Source organism: Mytilus edulis, chromosome 7 (genome assembly GCF_963676685.1).
Source record: "Mytilus edulis chromosome 7, xbMytEdul2.2, whole genome shotgun sequence".
In the NCBI taxonomy this organism is placed as follows: Eukaryota; Metazoa; Mollusca; class Bivalvia; order Mytilida; family Mytilidae; genus Mytilus; species Mytilus edulis.
Genome location: NC_092350.1, coordinates 75,787,139 through 75,807,886, shown reverse-complemented (window position 1 = coordinate 75,807,886; position 20,748 = coordinate 75,787,139).

Here is a 20,748-nt window from a genome sequence, read left to right as displayed (position 1 = left end):
ATAGCATAAAATTTAAAGAGCTTATCAATATCGTCATAATTATGATAACTATTTTTACAAGTCTTGTAACTTGATATTGTTAAATTTTCTATCTCGTTGTCTCAATTCGTTAAATTCTAAGATATATAAATGGCACCACAATACGTCACTGTTTATGGAATTTTTGCATTTGACTATCGTCAATGGATGATGTAAGTTGTTATTCTGTGGTTTACATGTAACTAATGTACAATCATATTCATTTATGCATTTCTCTAGATCTGAACTTAATGGTCTTTTATGTACTGTATGCCTGTCGCAAAGTTTTGTCAATTTAGCAAAATGTTTTTAACATTGCAATATAAGCGGCTAGCCATAAAACTATGTTCAACCCAACATATTTTCTTAAAATTACTTTTACCAAGACACAAGTATTGCAGTTGTTATCAAATAGTGTCTACGTACATAAATGTATGTTTGCGTTTGTTTTTATTGTACTTTGGTGTTTCTGTTTTCCGTTGATTTTCTCTCAAATTTGATGTGTTGCCCTCGGTTCGAATTTGTAACCCGTATTGATTTGTGACTTTCAAACAGCAATGTAATACCGTTGTCATAATTTGCTATCAAACTAACCTAAGCAGAAAATGAACCAAATTTACAGCAGGTGTCATCACTGGAAAGGCAGTCGTCACATTATGTCTTGCTTTCTGTAATTTTTTCCGCAGGCGAGGCAATGACATAAGGCATTTAGTGAGAAATCGAGCATGTCATCACCTTCTTGTATGACAATATCATATTTACATGCTTTTATGTTTATAAACATGATTGTTATGTTAACTTGCTGTCTGTTGTTGTTATTCTTCTTTTTTTTTACAAATATTTGCTCTTTTTTTTTCTTCACGAATAATCTAGAGAAAATCATTGAACATTAAACTTTCAAACAATATTATCTCAAAAAAAATATGGTTAAACATGTCGTGTAGTAATGAAAAGAAATATTCAATGAGCTCTCTTTGTTTTCTCATTTTGGTATAATTTAGGAGAACTTTTTTTTAACTGCTGATTCTTACAAATTATTGTGGAACGTTATCTTTCCCTTGCAAACTAATCATGCGCATTAGTCGCTGTGTAGCAGATAACTAGTAATCATCGAAACAACCATAATAATTAAAGTCTTGCGTATTACTTTAGATGAATAAAACGTATTAAACAATATAGATCAGGATTTAATTTTCAGTTTATATAAATAAGATGCTAAAATAATGACAATTGTTTCTGTTCAGCAACACGATTCACGCTGAAAACTAGGGTAAGATATGAAGGGTAAGCAGATCATGTTTTACATATGGTGCTCGTTTCCTTGTTCGTTCTCAATTAGCAATTAACAGTCAATTAAACAACACACCCTAGTGGCTATGATATTCGAAATCTAAATCCTGATTTATATGACTCTGACTTTGGACAGACATGTATGGTTGCTTACAAAACAAAAGTAATTTAATCTAATGAAAAAACGTTGTAAATTTATTGTATAAATGACAAATCTCCATCCCTATTTAAGTTTTATTCTTAGCTTCTCATTTTTGATTACATGTCTATGATATGTTTTGTCTATTTTATTCATATTTCTCTGCTCGATTTAACATTGACATTTTATATAGCCCCCCTTGTAAAACAAAATTGAATGCAAGCAAAACGCTAATCATAGGTCTGCACACAGGTGGAATAAGATATGGATACAGATTGTTTAGTGCTTCAAATGAGCTATACAGCTGACCGAAATATTGTCCTATTTTTAGATAATATCAAGTAACCAAATATATATTTTTAAAGTGTTCTCCTTGGCATTAATTATTCAACGCCAACTGAAGTCTGACTTTTCGTGGAATATGAAATCTTATATACACATAAGGCAGTCGTTGTCACTACCCGGTAATAACATGCATACATTAACATATTAAAATTCCCAGTTATATATCGGTGGAATATGAAATCTTATATACACAAAAGGCGGTCGTTATCACTATCCGGTAATAACATGCATAAAATAGCATAATTATTAATATTCCCAGTAATAAATCTGTTAACTCTACGTGTAAAAAATATATTTTCAGTATAAACTTAATATGCAACAAATCGTATATCTTGATACACTATAGGAATGTTTTGTAATCCAATTAAACCTCACATTTGTATTGACAGGGAATTTTTTTATCTCATAAATTTTTGAGTGAAAAGTAACATCACCAAAATTATGAGCTCAGCGGAAAATTAAAGACGGAAAGTTCATAATCAAATGACAAAATTTAAAGCTCATTCACATCAAACTAATGGACAACGACTTTCATATTCTTGACTAGGTATAGGCATTTTCTTATTTAGATAATGGGGGATTAAACTTCCTTTTATAGCTAACTAAACCTCTCACTTGTATGACCGTCGCATCAAATTCTATTATTCTGACAACGATGTGCGAACAAAACAAGCAGACAAAATTGATCAAAAATGTCAAAATAGGAGAACAGCAGTCAATATAGGAGTACAGCAGTCAAAATTGTGTGATAATCTTCACAACTTTAAAACAAATAAACACAGTTGGTACAAATGTGCAAATAATCGGTAAAAACAGACAAACATAATCGGTAATAAAGGGATTATGTAGACATTTTCATAAATTTCCTGTTTCCAAAACTATGATTTTTTCGAAAAACTAAGGATTTTCTTATTCAAGGAATATAAATGATATTCATGTCAACACCAAAGTGCTGACTACTGGGATGGTGATACCCTCGGGGACGAAACTTCCATTCCCAGTGCCATCGACTCAGTGGTGTAAATAGTTATCAAAGGTACCGGGATTATAGTTCAATACGCCAGACACACGTTTCGTCTACATAAGCCTGTTGGTATCAAACCTGTGGATGTTTTCTGTGTGCATGTACAACTGATTAATCTCTACCGTATTATGCGCCTGAACCCTTGCCAGAATTAAGATGATGTTTGGTTGTGCATGATATACAACAGACACGTCCAGTCAGAATGGGGCGTGTAGAGAGAGTTAGACTCTTTCTGCATATTAAAAAACCTTACAACATTTCTACGAGGAGTCTGTATGTGGCCTGTTCTAATGCAATTCTGTAAATATCCGATATACACTCACTTTTCAGTGGCAGTCCTGAACTTCATTCCAATCTGCCTTTATTGCAGGATTTTTGTATTATTTGATGTTTAACTGAATTTAGGGAAATTGGGGGAAATTAGAGAACTGCTCTACATTCGAAAAAAGTCAACCGATTAACTAAAATAACACGATCCCTTTCGTATTCTATATCTACTGTGGTATGTGATTATTATTATTCAAATGTATATTCCGAAATAGGGTTATATAGAGTAGTTCTTGCATCGGCATTATTTATCTAATTTTAAGACAAAAACAAAAACAAAACATATAAAAGAGTAAGACAATGCTAAGTTCATGAATACTTGAAAACAAGAGATCAAACCCGGTAGAATAATTCCTAAATAAAGTATGGACTTCCCAGAGCTTCACATGTTGAATCGAACGATCTATTCATTTGTAAAGTAGTTTTTAATCAATCCTCACTTTAGATTTGTAGCTGGAAGAAAAATGAACAAAATATTGTGCACCACCTGCACATCCATTCTCATGCGATATTATTTCATTAATGCTTAAAAAACATTATTGAGATTAATATTATTCTAATAAATCAAATGACAAGATTGGTTGACAACAATCACCCAAAAGCAGAATGATTTATGAAGTAGTATTATATGAAAAAAGGAGATGTGGTATGATTGCAAAATGAGACAATTCTCCACAAGAGACCAAAATGACACACAAATTAACTACAATAGGCCACCGTACGGCCTTCAACAATGAGCAAAGCCCATACCGCCCATATGAAGTAATGTTATACTTATTTGATGGTATCTACTATTTAATGTTTATTGATGAAGTTTTGACATGCCAGTCATTTAATGTTATAGATAATATTGTTCTGTTGTAGACTAGAATTTGAAGTGTGAAATGTCTTGATGGTTTTCCACAAAAGCAGGCGCCAACGTTTAAAATTCAAACGATTTATATACTTCAGACAAGATAAAAATATCCGTATATCAAGTAACATAAAACTTTATTATGTGATCATCAATTTAATGATCGTTATAAAAATATTATGAAATGCAAATACCTTGAACCATGTAAAAAGCATGGTATCTGGTTTTGATAAAAGGAATAACAAAATAAATATATTACTGATTTATAAAGATCATCCTCTAAATAGTCAATTTCACGTCAGTCATTCATATCAGGTTTAAAATATCATCATATATATTATAATGTGCCCTATATCGTTTTATGTATATTATTCTGCTTGGTTAGAACACACATCTTTACTTAAACGAATACATACGGAATTTTAATTTGTGCCATATCAAAGTGTACATGGTTACTTACAAATTAAAGGTAACATGTGACAAAAACAAACAAATTTGTTCCATTACGAGTTTAGCTCCTTCCCCTCTTCGCTCCCTAGACAAAAAAAAATTAATTCAAAGAGGTTTTGAATTGCTCGTGCAGTCTATGATGTAATTGTTTGTTTTATGTATGTTTATAAAATATTTAGTTGGTATGTTGTTATACCATTTAGTTGATACATTGTGCCTGTAACAACGTTGGTCATAAACCAGTCCACCAAACAATGAAGAAATTACTGGGTCAGTGTATTCGCATTTAGACGTTGTGGTTAGTTAAAACAAATCCAATGCTACAATTGGTATATTGAAAGTGTCGAATACTTTTATGCGTAGGGATTTAAAGTCGTTTACACATTAATTCTTAGTTTAAAAAACCTACAGCTTTATGTACATTATACAATTTCGCAATTTGAAATTAAGATTTCTGGTGATTCATAGACCACAGTGAAAATTGTAACTGTTCCTTTATTTTCTTTGATGGATTTTTTGGCATATGGTTTAGGAATGTATTAAAGGGAACCCGTTTATGTAAGGACAAGTCTGTGAGATGTTTACTGATTTATCTAAATAAGTTTCAAATAACAATTACATATATATAGTTTCCATCTTCATTTAGTCTTTTGATCAAACATTCATAGTGATCGACGTCCCTTTTATATCTTACTTCTCGAATTTCACACATGGTAACTGCCATACTAGAAATTTTGATTGGGAATTTCCTTTCCTGTCTTATAATAATTATATATCGTTGGTTATGTTCTGTCGATTTTATTTAATGATAACACTTAAGAGACAGTATGTTTACATTGAAAAGAGTCAGTCTTTCTCCTAAAACATATTTACTTGTCGATCTTTACGTACACTTTAGAAACAGTTTTGCCAATAGCATGTGTTAAAATTGGATTACTGGTCTTTAAATTAACATAACAGTATATATGCATTCTGCAAAATGTGATAAAATCTAGATATGTTTACGTGTTATATAATTAAACATTGATGTGGGGTCAAAATTTTGAATACACTATTTTTAATAGAGAGCCTTAGTACTAAGTCATCTGTCATAAAATATTTATCAGACTTCAGACATACTTGATTTATCATAACAATGAATTTCATATTTTTTTGTTAACCATACATCATATTTCGTCTTAAGATATCTTAAAACTTGAGTAACATAACTGATACCTATGGAATGTTTCCATTTTAAAGATGAAAAGATTAATTTAAAATTTGAATAATTTGGTGTATATAAAGATGCATGACTTATTGTTATTTTAGTTTTCTCTTTCAATCTAATCTCACTTACGGTCATGACATAAATATAGCATCTTTTAATCTACTTCATAGGCATATGTTTACCGGTAATGTGGGGTTCACACATTGCCAATTATTGCTCCCGTTTGAGATCAGACAGCGGTACGACACGAAAAGTGAAAAAGTCGGATTACTATCCTCAATTATCTGGAATGTCCTATCATTGTCTGAACGCAGTCATTTAAGTTCGTAACAGATTCCTACGGATCGGGAAGGGTCCGAATAGTTTAGCGATCCACCCCGACAGTTAGGTGCGTCCCGTAACATTCGGGGAAACTCAGCTGATTTTGTCTAGTCATATTACAATCGTGCCTATGTCGTGACAGATTCTGCTGTATCGGATGAAAATTCTAACAATGTTCTATGTATTCTGGATGGTGTCCTGTGGAACGGGAATGATCTGGAGAAATTTTTCATTGCTGTTTTTCTGTCGATTGAGTCCAGATTGCATCAAGATCTTGTCGATTGCGAACCGTTTTAGCCGAAACCATTCCGGAACAGTCCCGTTATTAATACGAAATTCGTCAATGATACCCACGTCAGAGTCCCGACAATTACAGAATACAATACGACTGAGACCAGACAAAGCCGTTTGCAATGCGATAGAGCGGACCGTGATAGGATTATGTTCCGACAGTACCTGATCATCCCGAGTTTGTCGACAGTTTTCGAACGGATAACTTCCGTCAGCGTCGGTTAACTGTCGGGTCACTGTCTGATATCTCTCGAATTACATTCGGTAGAATCGGGGCGCAGTCGTGACAGACTCGGTCGAATCTTACCATGCGAAATATACAAATTGGATTAGAAGCGGATTGAGAACGGGATTATCGGGATAAATTCGTTTGGAAACGGTTGAATATCGACGCTTCCTGAACAATATCTGATTGTTGTCGTGATTAAATTATTTGTTTTACAAATTTTAATTAAATTTTAATTTCCATCCACAATTCACAGGATCTTGATCAGACTTTTGACAAATTTTAATCGGGAATGGTCCTGTCAAGGACGGCAGTAAAAATCGTGAATGTGTGACCCCAGCTTAATGTATTCAAATTGATATTCCGTGTTCATTGAAACTCAAGCTTCTGTATACCATGTCCTTGATTAGAGGTGTAACTACAAACACCATAAAAAGTAAAATAACAAAATGTACTACTCCGAGGAAAATTTTAAACGATAAATAGCAAAAGCAAAAGCTCAAATACATCAATCGAATGGATAACAACTGTCATATGACTTGGTACAAACATTTTCTACATTAGAACTTAATTATAAATTAATAATAATTGCTAATTAATCACATATGATATTTTCGTTGGTGAAAAATAAAACTTAAAAATAACTATCTTCAACATGTTATAACAAACGTATTCATTACAAATATCTAGTTACGTGATAAGGATAGTAGATTCAAGCTTCAAAACCAACATATAGCTTTTTAAAAATCAAATGATATTGGTCAATCAACAAATGCGGTTATAATTCAACTAAAGTACGGACAACAAAAAATAAGTGCATACGAAGAGCAAACTAAAAAACAAACATAAACAATTCAAACGCCATAAAACATGGTAAGCAATATGTGAAATATACATAGTGCACATAACCATAGTCGTAATAAAACAAATTTCATTCATACATCTTTTAAGCAATTATAGATACCCAATCCAACCCTAAAAAAAGAACAAACATACAATACGTCATAATTAACCTCATAAGATTATTCAATTCTTCATATACATTTTCACTACTGTGCGCGTTGAAATTAGTGTCGGTTGGGAGTTTGCCAGACATTGACATACTTGTCCTATTTCAATTGAATTTGAGATAATAAGATCATGACACGAATATAAATTTTACATATCAACTTCATATTAATATTTTTGTATGACAAAGGTCTGACCGAAAATGCTTTAAAACTGGCGTACATGGCATTTAATGAACTCATTTTTGTTTACAATCACTTTTCTATTCTTATCTTGATGATTAATGTTTCTAAATGTTTCACCGATTATGTCTGTTTTGTTCAGCATCGTTGTAAAATTAACGGAAATTGATACAACTGTCATAAATGTGAAAGGTTTAGCGCTATAAAACCAGGCTCAATCCCCATTTGAAAATGCCTGTACCATGTCAGGAACATGACAGTTGTTGTCCATTCGTTTGGTGTGTTTTATCCTTTGAATTTATCATTTGATCAGGGTCTTTCCGTTTTGAATTTTCCTCGGAGTTCAGTAATTTTGTGATTTTACTTTTTAAACTTGTTTTGACTAGAACTTGTTTAGTCACAAAGAAAAAAGTGTGTTTGTATTTAAACATTCTAAGTAAAAACAGAAACATATCTCATCTTCAGGCGTATTTGGTGTCAAAACACGTCTATGAGACTATCAAGGGAAACCAGACATAGATATACTTTATTTATCATAACAATTATGTCTACATGTGTGTCAACCATATATCATAATTTGTCTTTCGACATCTTTAAATTTGAGTTACAAAACAAATGTCTGTGCACAGAATAATGTGCCGATCAGGAATACATACAAATGCATGACTAAATGTTTTTTTTAGTGTTCTCGTTCAATCTTATCTAACTTGTGTTCTTGATATAAAGATAAAATTTATTTATCTACTTCATAGGCTTGAGTTTACCTGTAATGTATTGAAATTGGTGTTTTTTTCTTCATTGAAGCTAAAGCTTTTGCATACCATGTTTTTGTAACTTCAATCATGTTACAAAAGTGTTCGGTTATCAATCAAAGATACCATTTTTGGTTGTGAAAAAAAACTTAAAAGTACTAAACACCATTGAATATTAAAAAGAATATGGTTTTATCCATGTTTTATAGCAGTCGTGTAAATGTTAAAATCATCATTGTAAGCCATGGATTAAAAGAGAATGTTAATCATTTAAATGCACACCTATTTATAAAGAAATTAAGCAGATACTATCAAGTTTAGCGATCAAAAAGAATGAAAAAGACAGTTCGTGGTTCTGTTGTGCAGTCTTGTGTGTTGTCTTATGTTGTTTTACGTGTTCGTTTTATTTCAGTGGTTAGCATGACGAAATGTATTTTGTATTTTATGTCCAGAATTTTCTTGCATGTGTTTGTAATGTCATGTAATGGTGTCAATTTCGTGTTATATTTGGAAGCAAGTCATTTCGTACCCTGATCATTTCGTACCTCTGCGATTTCGTACCCAAATCTGCCATTTCGTACCCAACATTTTCCATTTCGTACCCACGATAATATCCATTTCGTACCCAATGGGCCAAATGCATCTACCATTTCGTACCTCATGGACTTAATACATGAAAGCTATTTCAAACTTATTTTTGCATAGTTTTTCATAATTTTAATGTTTTTTTTTAAATATAACATATTAAATAAAATTATGCATCTACACGTAACAATGTTATAAAGACCGATGATTGGTTTGATTAAGCAGCGCTTGGAAACTTCAATAGTTATAATTACACTTTGTTTGTTTGCAGGATTTGATCTAAATTACTTGTTAAACTCTAAAAGTATGTAGTTAATTAACCAACAAAGAAATAATCATCTGCTACTGTTTGTATAGTAATTAATAGTTGTATTTGTCAGGAAATGCAGTGAAAGAGGCACAAGCTGACTTTTACTCAAAAAGGAAGCCATGAGTCAAAGTGTTTGCATAAGTATTTGCATCTTATGTGATCAATCAAAGAACTTGCTATGGCTTTTTGATTTGAGAAATTACAGACAGCCAATAGATTACTTTGTCCGAAGATCATCTAACATAAAAAGTACAAGCCAAATCGGCAAATATTCAAACACGAGCATGGCAGGCGACACGTGATTAATGCCATGTTTTATCCCGCCACGTTCAATATTTACCTATCCCAAGTCTTGAGCCCGACATAAGTATATATTGACTGGAGATTTTAATTTCATAGAATACAAAAAAGATTCAAATAACATGATTTATAGACTTAACAAATATATATTTGATAAATTTAAAAAGTATCAAAGATACTTCAAGAATTAAAGATGTTTTTAGAGAAATACATAAAGACAAGGCAAATTTTACATGCTACACCATCTCTGGTGCACGTACTAGAATTGACAGGTTTTATGCAGCTAATGAATTTATTAATAAAATTAAAGAAATTAAACATATTCCATATAAAAAGTCAGATCATTAAATTGTTCAGATTAATATACAATATAAGTGGCAAACAAGGGGTCGTGGATTTTGGATAATGAATAATAGCTTACTTGAAAACTATACCGTATTAATATCAAATATTATCAAACAGTGGAAAGAAGATAAACTGAAATATGACCCTCTAAATGGTTGCAATCTCTTAAAAAACAAATAAAAGAAACAACAATTAATTTCTCAAGGGTCCAAACAAAAATTAGTAAATTTAAATTGAATATTAAAGTTATATGACTCACTACTAGTTGAAGAGGCAAAACCCTCTCAAAACTTCTCTATAATAAATACAATTAAGGACGAAATAATAGCACTTGAAACAAAAGATAAAATGGGAACATTAATCAGATCACGTGAGTGTTTTTATAAAGAAGATATCGAAAATATTTTAATCTTTAAAATAGCAGATAAAAAAGAGGCACAAAACCGTTGTAACCTTTTATCCCGTTTGTGTGTGTTACATTGTCTTTTGTTTTCTGTTCACTTCAGGATTTCAATTGTTTCGATGTTTTCCCCTTATAGTTAAGACTTTCGAACAGCAGTATACTACTGTTGCCTCGTTTTTGCAGGATCTCAATATTGACGCTTTCAGGTCTAAATCTCCTGATTGTCCTTGTGCTAGTTCCCAATTCACATATAATCCGGCTGCCCATGCTATTACCGGTGACCTAAACATTGTCAAAATCACTTCCCTGCAAATAGTTATCAAAGTACCAGGATTATAATTTTGTACGCCAGACGCGCGTTTCGTCTACATAAGACTCATCAGTGACGCTCATATCAAAATATTTATAAAGCCAAACAAGTACAAAGTTGAAGAGCATTTAGGATCCAAAATTCCAAAAAGTTGTGCCAAATACGGCTAAGGTAATCTATTCCTGGGATAAATAAAACTGTTATCCAAAGGTTGTCGTGATATCGGAAGCCTACATCCATCAAGTGGAAACACAAAATACTGATGGATTTAGTCGAGATTATGCCAGGTAATGGGTAAAACGCGAGAAAGAAGGTACACTTTCCGAAAGAATTAAGACTGTGAGGTTGTTGATACAAATCAGAATTAAGAATTGGTCAATCAATATCTATACTACGTCAATCTGTAAAGATTCAAATGTTGCAAAACACTTGTCCTACTTCCATGAAAAGTATACGTTGTTATCCCCGCAGAAACATGCACTAAATAAAATCGGTTTTGTGAATAAATCACATTACATATGCATTGCTTCATAAATGAATAAGGTAATGACAATTTACTTGGAAACTCAAAATATTTACTCCCACGGCACTTTGATAAATATTTGTCTGTTCTATGTTCCTTTGGAATTGCAAGTAAATATGAAGAACAGGATCTTCCATCGTTCTATAGGATACATATACAACATAAGCGTCCTCACGAACAAGGTATATTGCTTGGGCTTCAAATTGCTCCACGAAATCTCTTTCTAAACGATTAATATGAACTTTATCAACAATCAAAGCCCGGCTTCAAAGTTATTGTGAAACTGCCTATTCTAGAGGTGGCGTGAATCTGATGTGGATACTAAAAACGTACATAATATCTAAGACTCTTTCATCTTGCAGTAGTATTTACACATTTGACTTTTCTCTACTTTACACCCGTACTCTTAATTCCAAACTTAAAGACAAATTGAAAGAGTGTGTATGCTTTGTTTCATAAAAATGAATGGTCAACGTAAAAACAAGTATCTTGTCTTATGGAGGGATAAATCACTCTAATTCAAACACACAATCCTATGAATCTGACATTATTAAGTACCTTGATTTCTTAATTGACAACATATGTGTTACGTTTGGATGACTTATTGTTCAACAAACTTTCGGGATTCCCATGGAAACCAATTGTGCACCTCTCCTTGCCGATTTGTTCCTTTGTTCTTATGAGGCTGACCTCATACAAGAACTTCTTAGGAAGAAAGAAAAGAAGTTAGCAATATCTCTTGACTTTACTTTCCACTATATATATGATGTTTTCTCACTAAATAATTGGAAATTTGGTGACTATGTTGAACGCATCTCTCCCATCGAACAAGAGATAAAGGATACACTAGGCACAGTTAAGTCTGTCTCATATCTTGACTTACACCTAGAAATTTACTATGTGGGTCGGTTGAACAGAAAACTTTACGACAAAAGAGATGATTTTAGCTTCACAATTTTGCACATAGATAGAGGGCTGCTAATAACAAAAAAAGCTATTAAAACTAGAGTTCCAAATGTTGAAGTTAACATCATCCCTTTGTAAATGTTACGGAAGCCGTTCCGAGTTGGTTGACCGATATGTAATATTCGTTTCATAGATGATATCGAATATGTTCCTTATGTCGTAACTACAATCCCATTCATTCTTCAAGAATAAGACCTACCAAATTATACTATTTACCATTTTACAGGTTTGTTAACATTAGCAACACGATAGGTGCCACATGTGGAGTAGGATCTGCTACCTTCCGGAGCACCTGTGATTATCCCCTAGTTTTTGGTATGGGTCGTGTTGCTTAGTATTTAGTTTTCTTTTTATGTCGTGTGTACTATTATTTGTCTGTTTGTCTTTTCTTCTTTTTTAGCCTTGATGTTGTCAGTTTATTTTCAAGCTATGAGTTTGAATGTCCCTCTGGTATGTTTTGCCCTTTTTTTAAGAAGAGAATACGTTTGTTGTATGCACTCTTGCATGAACAAATCCAGCAAGTACTCTTTGGATAAATGTATGTTTTTTCAAATTAGCTACTGTGTATTCATAATTTCAGGATCATATATTTCAGGTATGTAATATTTAATTTTTTGTTGAAAGGGCTATATTATCTCGATGTTAAAAAAAATATTGACTAAGATTAAAGACAGTTCTGTTTCCCTTGGTTTATCAGTTAAGTTTTGTGTTTTGATATTCAAAATGTTCTGCTTATATCATAGATAAAAGAAGATGATGTGTTATCATGGTTATGAGTGCCAATAAAAAAACTTTCCATCCTAGTCACAAATATTACTTGTTATTGGATTTGAACTAGCATTCATTAACTGCAAGTACTCTGACATCTGTACTTGTCATCTTTTTTATGAATGAGTACCTTTCCACGTCTGGTCTGTGTTATTGTAAAATGTATTTCTGTTTTGTATCCATCTGATGAATTAAGCCCTTTTCAAATGCAATTTTAAAGTTTGTTCTTATGTTGAACTGTTTCACCAATGTCCCAGTTTGTTCGGGAGGGGTTAGTTCCTTTAAACTAGTTTAACCCCGCAACATTCTGGATGTGCCTGTCCTAATTCCAGAGCCTGTAATTCAGTGGTTGTCGTTTATTGCTACATATCACGTTTTGTATTTTTTCATAGATTAGACAGATAGTTTTCTCGCTTGAAATGTCATATCATGGCGTTTAATAGCTTACTATGTGTTATGGATTGTTTTTCTCATTGTTAAAGGATGTAATGAGACATATATTTGTGAATTGCATTTAGAGAAATCTAAATTATTTAATGAGTTGAAAAGGCATGAAATTCAATATTTCTTCTTTTTCCAAATTTGTGCGACGAATTGACAAATAAATGTATCGACACAATGAGAAAGACTTTGATGGTTGATATTCAAAACCTTGAACATTTTTTATAATTCCACGAACTGTCTTAAATTGGTTACTGTGAAATAGTTCCATAGAAATTGTTGGAAAACATAAAGGTATTATTATAGTAGGGAAGAACCTGAATATTTAACACTATTCTAAACTCACTGAAGTGGTCGAAAACTCAATAGGTATATTTGCCATTATTTTTTATTAATAGCCTTGACGCATTTCGGAGAATTAAAAATTTAAAGGAAACATCACACACAGGTATATCTTTTATCAACGAAAACATTCATATTATTAATTGAAATTTACAATTTGGTAGACAGTAATATTTTATAAATGCATGTAGTTTGATATGCTCTATATAAAAAAAAAGAAGTAAAATCACAAACAGGTTCAACTTTTATCAAAAAGTAAATGAAGGTGCGGTAATATTGAGAGTTTTTCAATCTTACCAACATTACAAATTTTAGAAATATTTAAATGAAAAGAATTAATTTGATGCATTCCTATACATGTGCTAACATTACTCTTGTTGTACACATCACTTCCAACGATTTACAATCTACACCCGTTTCAACAGCATTTCATTTGAGTATTAACAAGAATGCATACAAATTTAATCATCATAACAATGGTCTCTATATATATTTAATATATACAAGTCTAAATTGAAAACTACGTTTAAACCTATGATTGCGTTGGATCAAAACCGCAATTCTTTTACGTGTGCATGTAAACCAAATTTCGTTGTAAAAGGGTCTAAATACAGCACAAACAACATTTTCCAACAGACCAAAAAAGTGAAAAAGTATATTTTAAAAAAACGCATTTGACTAACAGGTCGAACAACTGATGTTCTTAAACCCTGCTGACTGCCATTGGCGATTGCCAAAAAAAAAATATCACAAGATGTAACAAAATAGATCTTAATATTAATTTAATACTAAACAGAAAATAATAACCTTGCGGCAAAGATGTTATACCACAAACATGAGGTGCAAAAAATGTGTACACCAGATCCGGATTTCGACAATAAATGTCTCTTCAGTGATGTTAGGGATCGAAACGGTATTTGGAAGGCCATATAATTTATATATATAAGTTGTTGTATGATGGCGAAAGAGACAACTCTTCACACTAGAGACCAAATGACACAGAATTTACCAACTATAGGTCAACGTAAGACCTTCAACAATATGCAAAGTTCATACTGCAATTAGCTATTAAAGGCTCCGAAATGACAAATGTAAAACCATACAACGAGAAAACTGACGGACTAATTTATGTACAAAACATGGAACTAAGAACAAATATAACACAGCAACAAACGACAAGCATAGAATTACAGGCTTATGATTTTATAATGATCAGTGTTTCTGTTGTTCTGTTGTTTTCCTCTAATAGTTTCCCTCGGTTTGGTTTGTGACCCAGGTTTGTTTACGCTTAATCGATTTATGACTTTTGAACAGCAGTATACTGCTGTTACCTTTATTTGCAAAAATAGATCCGGATTGTAATATTTGGTTTGTCATTAGTTAAATGATCAAATATTGAAAAAATGGGCCGTTTACCATTAATCAATTCATTAAACGTAAATACATTCTGTAAGCAATCCTTTTTGGTGGATAAATTCCAAAATTCTACAAATTGAAAATAAAGTTGAGTTAATATCTAGAAATATGATACTATGCTGCTGCCAGCATATCACAGTAATCAGATGCAACTATTTAATGTATTTGACTTATATGTTATATGATTTTAATTTTGAATAAATGTAAAAGAGGGACGAAAGGTACCAAAGGGACAGTCAAACTCATAAATCGAAAATAAACAGACAACGCTATGGCTAAAAATGAAAAAGACAAACAGTAGTACACATGACACAACATAGAAAACTAAAGAATAAAAAACACGAACCCCACCAAAAACTAGGGGTGATCTCAGGTGCTCCGGAAGGGTAAGCAGATCCTGCTCCACATGTGGCATCCGTCGTGTTGCTTATGTGATAACACATCCGGTAAATAGTCTAATTAACTTTAACTAGCCATGCTAACAAATGGTGAAAGCAATGCAAATGGTTGTGTCAACAGTAATTCTGAAAAAAATACTTTAATTGAAAAACAACACTCATGTTATGTTATAAGTATGTATAGCAAATAGGTCAGAAACATATTCAAATTATTTTTCTCGTTGTCTCTTTTTATTGGAAACATGGTGTTGATTACAATTATATATGTAGTCAACACGATTTAATAACAACATTTTCGTATTATAACATCTTATATCAGTACCGTTGTGCAAATCTTTAGACTGATATATATATATATATATATATATGATGTATAATTCATCTAAATTTCTCAGTACGACGTAAGATTGATAGGCGAGTGACATGCAGACTTTATCTAGCATATGGCTACATTAAATATCTTTGGAAAGGAAAACATTTGTAGATTTCATTTTGCCTGGTCGTTAAAGTGAAGTATGGTGCATTTTTATTTTTTTTAAATCCGGGTCAAAGGTCGGAAGGTAAAGTTATCATAGTTCACCCCTTTTTACCATTTAGAACTAATTTTAAGCTGTGTGGTTATGAAATCAGTTTTTGTTTACTTTACTCAATATGAAAATATTGTTTCTCCGATTGGAAACTACAATTGCTACAAGCAAGAGCGGTAAGTAACGTCATTTTGACGTTTCTACTCTGATATGAGTAGAACAATATTTTTAGCAAAATATGACTGAATACGAATAAATTTGACCTTAAACGTACTATTATATATAGCAACGTTTGTTCTAGCATGCATTTATAAAGGAAATAAAGATTTTTTTCAAAGATGCAAGTAAAAAAGTGAGATAAATATCGAAATAAAAGGGTATCAAAAGTAGACGTTTTTGTCACATCAACACTTTATAGAGCCTTTGGTGTTGAAAGGCTACCTAGCATGTCAATGTCGGAGATCGTTTGGCGGTTTATACATGGTTTTTTTTTTATATTTCTAAATATTTTTTTCTTTTGTTCTATAATTTTAATGGTAAACCGAGGGGGTTTTTGTTTGTTTGAATACATTGTTTTATGTCCTTTTTTATGTAAGGTAACGCAATGCAGCATTTCATCGTGTGATTTATTCACACTAAAACAAAATTGAAATTCATATTTAAAAATTGAAATGAAGTTTGAAGACCTTCCTCTTCATCGTAATCGTCAAGGCTCTATGTCAATAATACTGAGTATATATCTCCCAATTGATACGATATTCTCGCGCTTGTATTTCCTATCATGATTACCTTTATAGAGGGTTGCTGCTCACAAGGAAGCTATTAAACCAAGAGTTCCAAATGGTGAACATGGTGAAGTTATAATCACCCCATCGTGGATTTTACGGACGCCATCACGAGTTGATTGATCGACCGTTATGGAATAACCGTTTCGCAGATGATGTCGGATATGTTTCTTACTTCATAACTACAATCCCCTTCCCTTTTTATGAATGTGACCTACCGAATTAGACTATTTACCGGATTTGTTATAACATGAGCAACACGACGGGTGCCACATGTGGAGCAGGATCTGCCTGCCCTTCCTGAGCACCAGAGATCACCCCATATTTTTGGTGGGGTACGTTTTGCTCAGCCTTTACTTTTCTTTTTTGTTTTTTTTGTGTACTATTATTTGTCTGTTTGTTTTTTTCATTTGTAGCCAAGGCGTTGTCAGTTTATTTTCGATTATGAGTTTGACTGTTCCTCTGGTATCTTTCACTCCTCATTCAGAATAGAGATCGCTTCTCTGACAAGGTTATAGTTCTATGCAAAAAAGATTGTGTTCAACACAACCACGTTCTCTACTAAAAATATGTTTTCCTTTGCAAACACAAATAGAATATCAGACAAGTTTGATGACACAGTGAACAGAACTGAGTTTGAACCATCGTAACTTTTTTCCAACCGTATTCATCAGGTCGGCAACCTTACTTGATGTGATGTCATCTATATGTGTGTTTGTATGCTGACTCTCAGAACATGTTGTTGAAAAAACGATTCGTTCGGTGGAAGGCGAACAAGGCGCAGTATTTGCTAGTTGCAAGTCTAACACGTAACTTGTTCAAATCGTGGTGACTTGACCTATATTAGCATTTTGGGTCATACAATTTAGGTACAAATGTTCTCGCAACTCATTAATAGGTGTAAATATCTGAGTAACTTAGTTGTGATAGACACGCCAGTTCTGCAGATGAAGATTTCAACAGCTTTAAAACAGACTTTTTCCTAATCATGTTAATGCCAAAGAGACTTAATTTGGTGTCAGCACATGGACTGAGGTAGAATTTTACGCGTCATGTTTGTACGGGACTTCAAAACTTATTTACCGAAATGTATCGCCTACCAAATTTACTACCAGTGACAAAAGCCATGATAAGCATTGGCATTGAAAAAGAGTACAAATATTCCTGTTACAATTTGAAATCGTAAACCCATTTTTGAATCTTCCCACTGTACATTTTACTCAGTGTGCATTGTTAAACGTAAAATAAGAGCTGTACAAAGCTTTAGTTGCTAACCCGTGTGTGAGCATTAATCAGGAGTGACTGTTAATTTTTTTTAAACATTGTGCCTTTTTTAGAATAATTTCTGATAATCATCTTGAATTGTTATTTCTTGCAAGTGACTATCATAGGCGTATAGTTAGTTAACGTTTTGTTGTGAATAACTACGAATCCCATGGTATCACCTAAAAGAGTACAGATACTAGAAATTTTGTTGACATTGATTAAAACTGCCAATGTGTCATGTTCTTTTTGGAAATCAACTAGATGTATATATTTTAAGATGCTAGCAGTGAAACTCTGTTGTTTGTTTTTTACGTAAAATTGAGCGGTTGAAGACTGCATATGAACAATATAAGTCTACAGCACCAAAAAGTTTTATAGAAATGGAAAATTACAGATGTTAAAAAATAAGCGTTTTGTGGAAATTATTTACGATATAGTAAAATTCAGAACTGTAGTATATAGTTATAACTGATGGATTGGTTTTCACACGTTTCATAAAAGGCGAGCTAGTTGGTAAAACAAAACTGTAGATTGTACATATATAAATGCATTCTTTAAATTGTGTCTAAACCACTACGGCAAAAAAATGTTTGGACTCGATGGTATATAATATACTGCACGGTGACGGAACACAATAGACTTACAAAAGCTAGGTTTATGTTTAACAGTTTGTTGTTTTTATGATATCGATCATAATGGAACAGAAATACTTATATAATTTTGCTTTGCATCATATAACGAAAGGTTTCAAGAAATTTGTAAATGTAACTGATCAAACATGAAATTACAGTTTACGGTCTTCAAAAATAAAACTCGCATATTTGAAATGGGATTTTCTTGCACAATAGGATGGTTATCTTTATAAGTATTCCAATCTTCGAAGGGTTTGTAATCTTTCCTTTGATCGTTTACAATAAATCTTCTTAAGCATGTTAAGGCTGAGTGTTTATTATAAGACATGATAACAGGTATATGCATGCGTACTCGCAATAAAAAATGAATGTTTTTGGAGAGAAAAAGGGTAATAATAAGTTTGAATTTGTAAAATGTCGAAGGCCATCAACATGATCAAGAAAATGCAATTATGATTATTTTATTAATAGTTCTATAAATAAACGGTTCTGTTATATCTCCATTCTGTTATAATTATCATACATTGACGTTTGGCAATATATTATTGACAACTTATTTGCATGGATTTAGGTATCTTTAAATGGGTGTAATTTCAACAAATTACATTCCGACGAGCGTAACGAGTGAACATGTTTTTTGGATAGTTTTAAGTAAATTTAAAAAAAAACATTATTCAATATTTTTCAGGGCGTGCAATCCATACGCCGCCAGACGGCCTGGATTCGTCACTAAAGTTATATAACCGAATCGTATACTAACCTTAGAATTTTTAAAGAAAGAAGAAAACAGGGACACCCGCGATATTGGATGCACGGGGGAAGGATTATCATTTTTATTCTAAAAAAAATCTCATTGATATTTCAGAATCGTCAAAATGCAAGACCAAGTGATACAAACTCCTGGCGTCTTGAACTATGTATATGAAGCTTCATAGTTCAGCGATTTCCTATCGAAATGAACAGCTGTGACTGATAATGATTGATATATACGATCAAGGTTAACATTTCGTGTTCAATATAAAAAAGAAGATGTGGTAAGATTTCCGATGAAACAATTGTCCTTAACAGATTAAGTAACAAGGAAAATTTTCAACAATGAGCAAAGTCCAGAACGCATAGTCAGCCATACAGGCCCCGAAATCAAAAATGTAAATAATCCAAACGAGAAAAACTAACGGCCTAATAAATGTACAAAAAAAACTGATAAACAAATATGTAACATTTTGTGTTCAAGTCCGTATCTTAAATACCATAAGTAATAGGTCAACTATATTTTCTCATATGACCAAATGACTATTCATGTGACTCATTGTCTGGATTAATTGGTAAATGTTAAGTTTTTTTTGTTGGTTTTAATGATTGTAATATGTTCATCAATCATGTCCGTCTGGCAGGCAATCTAATTAAAATTAAATCCTTTAATTGCTCCTGTTCTGATATGTCGCGCATCAAGGCCTTGATGCGCGACATATCAGAACAGGAGCAATTAAAGGATTTTATTTTAATTAGATTGGACCACAACTAAATCAAAGTGACAAATTCAGAGAGCAAGATAATATATATGAGACTAGTATAAAAAAAAATGCAACTACTACTGGGTCTACATGTAATGATGAGACAAGTTTTTTTTAAGATTTGACCGTGAAAAAGTAAAATAAATTGTCGGTTATTTAAAAAACTGCCAATTTACACAGCTACTTTTGCATAGGTACTATTTCTGTACTAAAATATGTAGTACTGGAAATTTACTTTTAATATTTAGTACTATCTCTTTACTTTAAAATTATTGTAATATTTAGGTACTTGTATTTTACAGTAGTTGATTTGTACTAAATATTTTGGTACAGTAATTATAGAATATTCCATGTTTGAAAATCATAATTTTAAGAGATTTGAAATAGAAAAACTTTCAAAATGCTGAAAATGTAACGGTAGTAACCCAAAATCTGTAGTACCTAAATTTCAAGTACAAATCAAGTACTGTAAAATACAGGTACC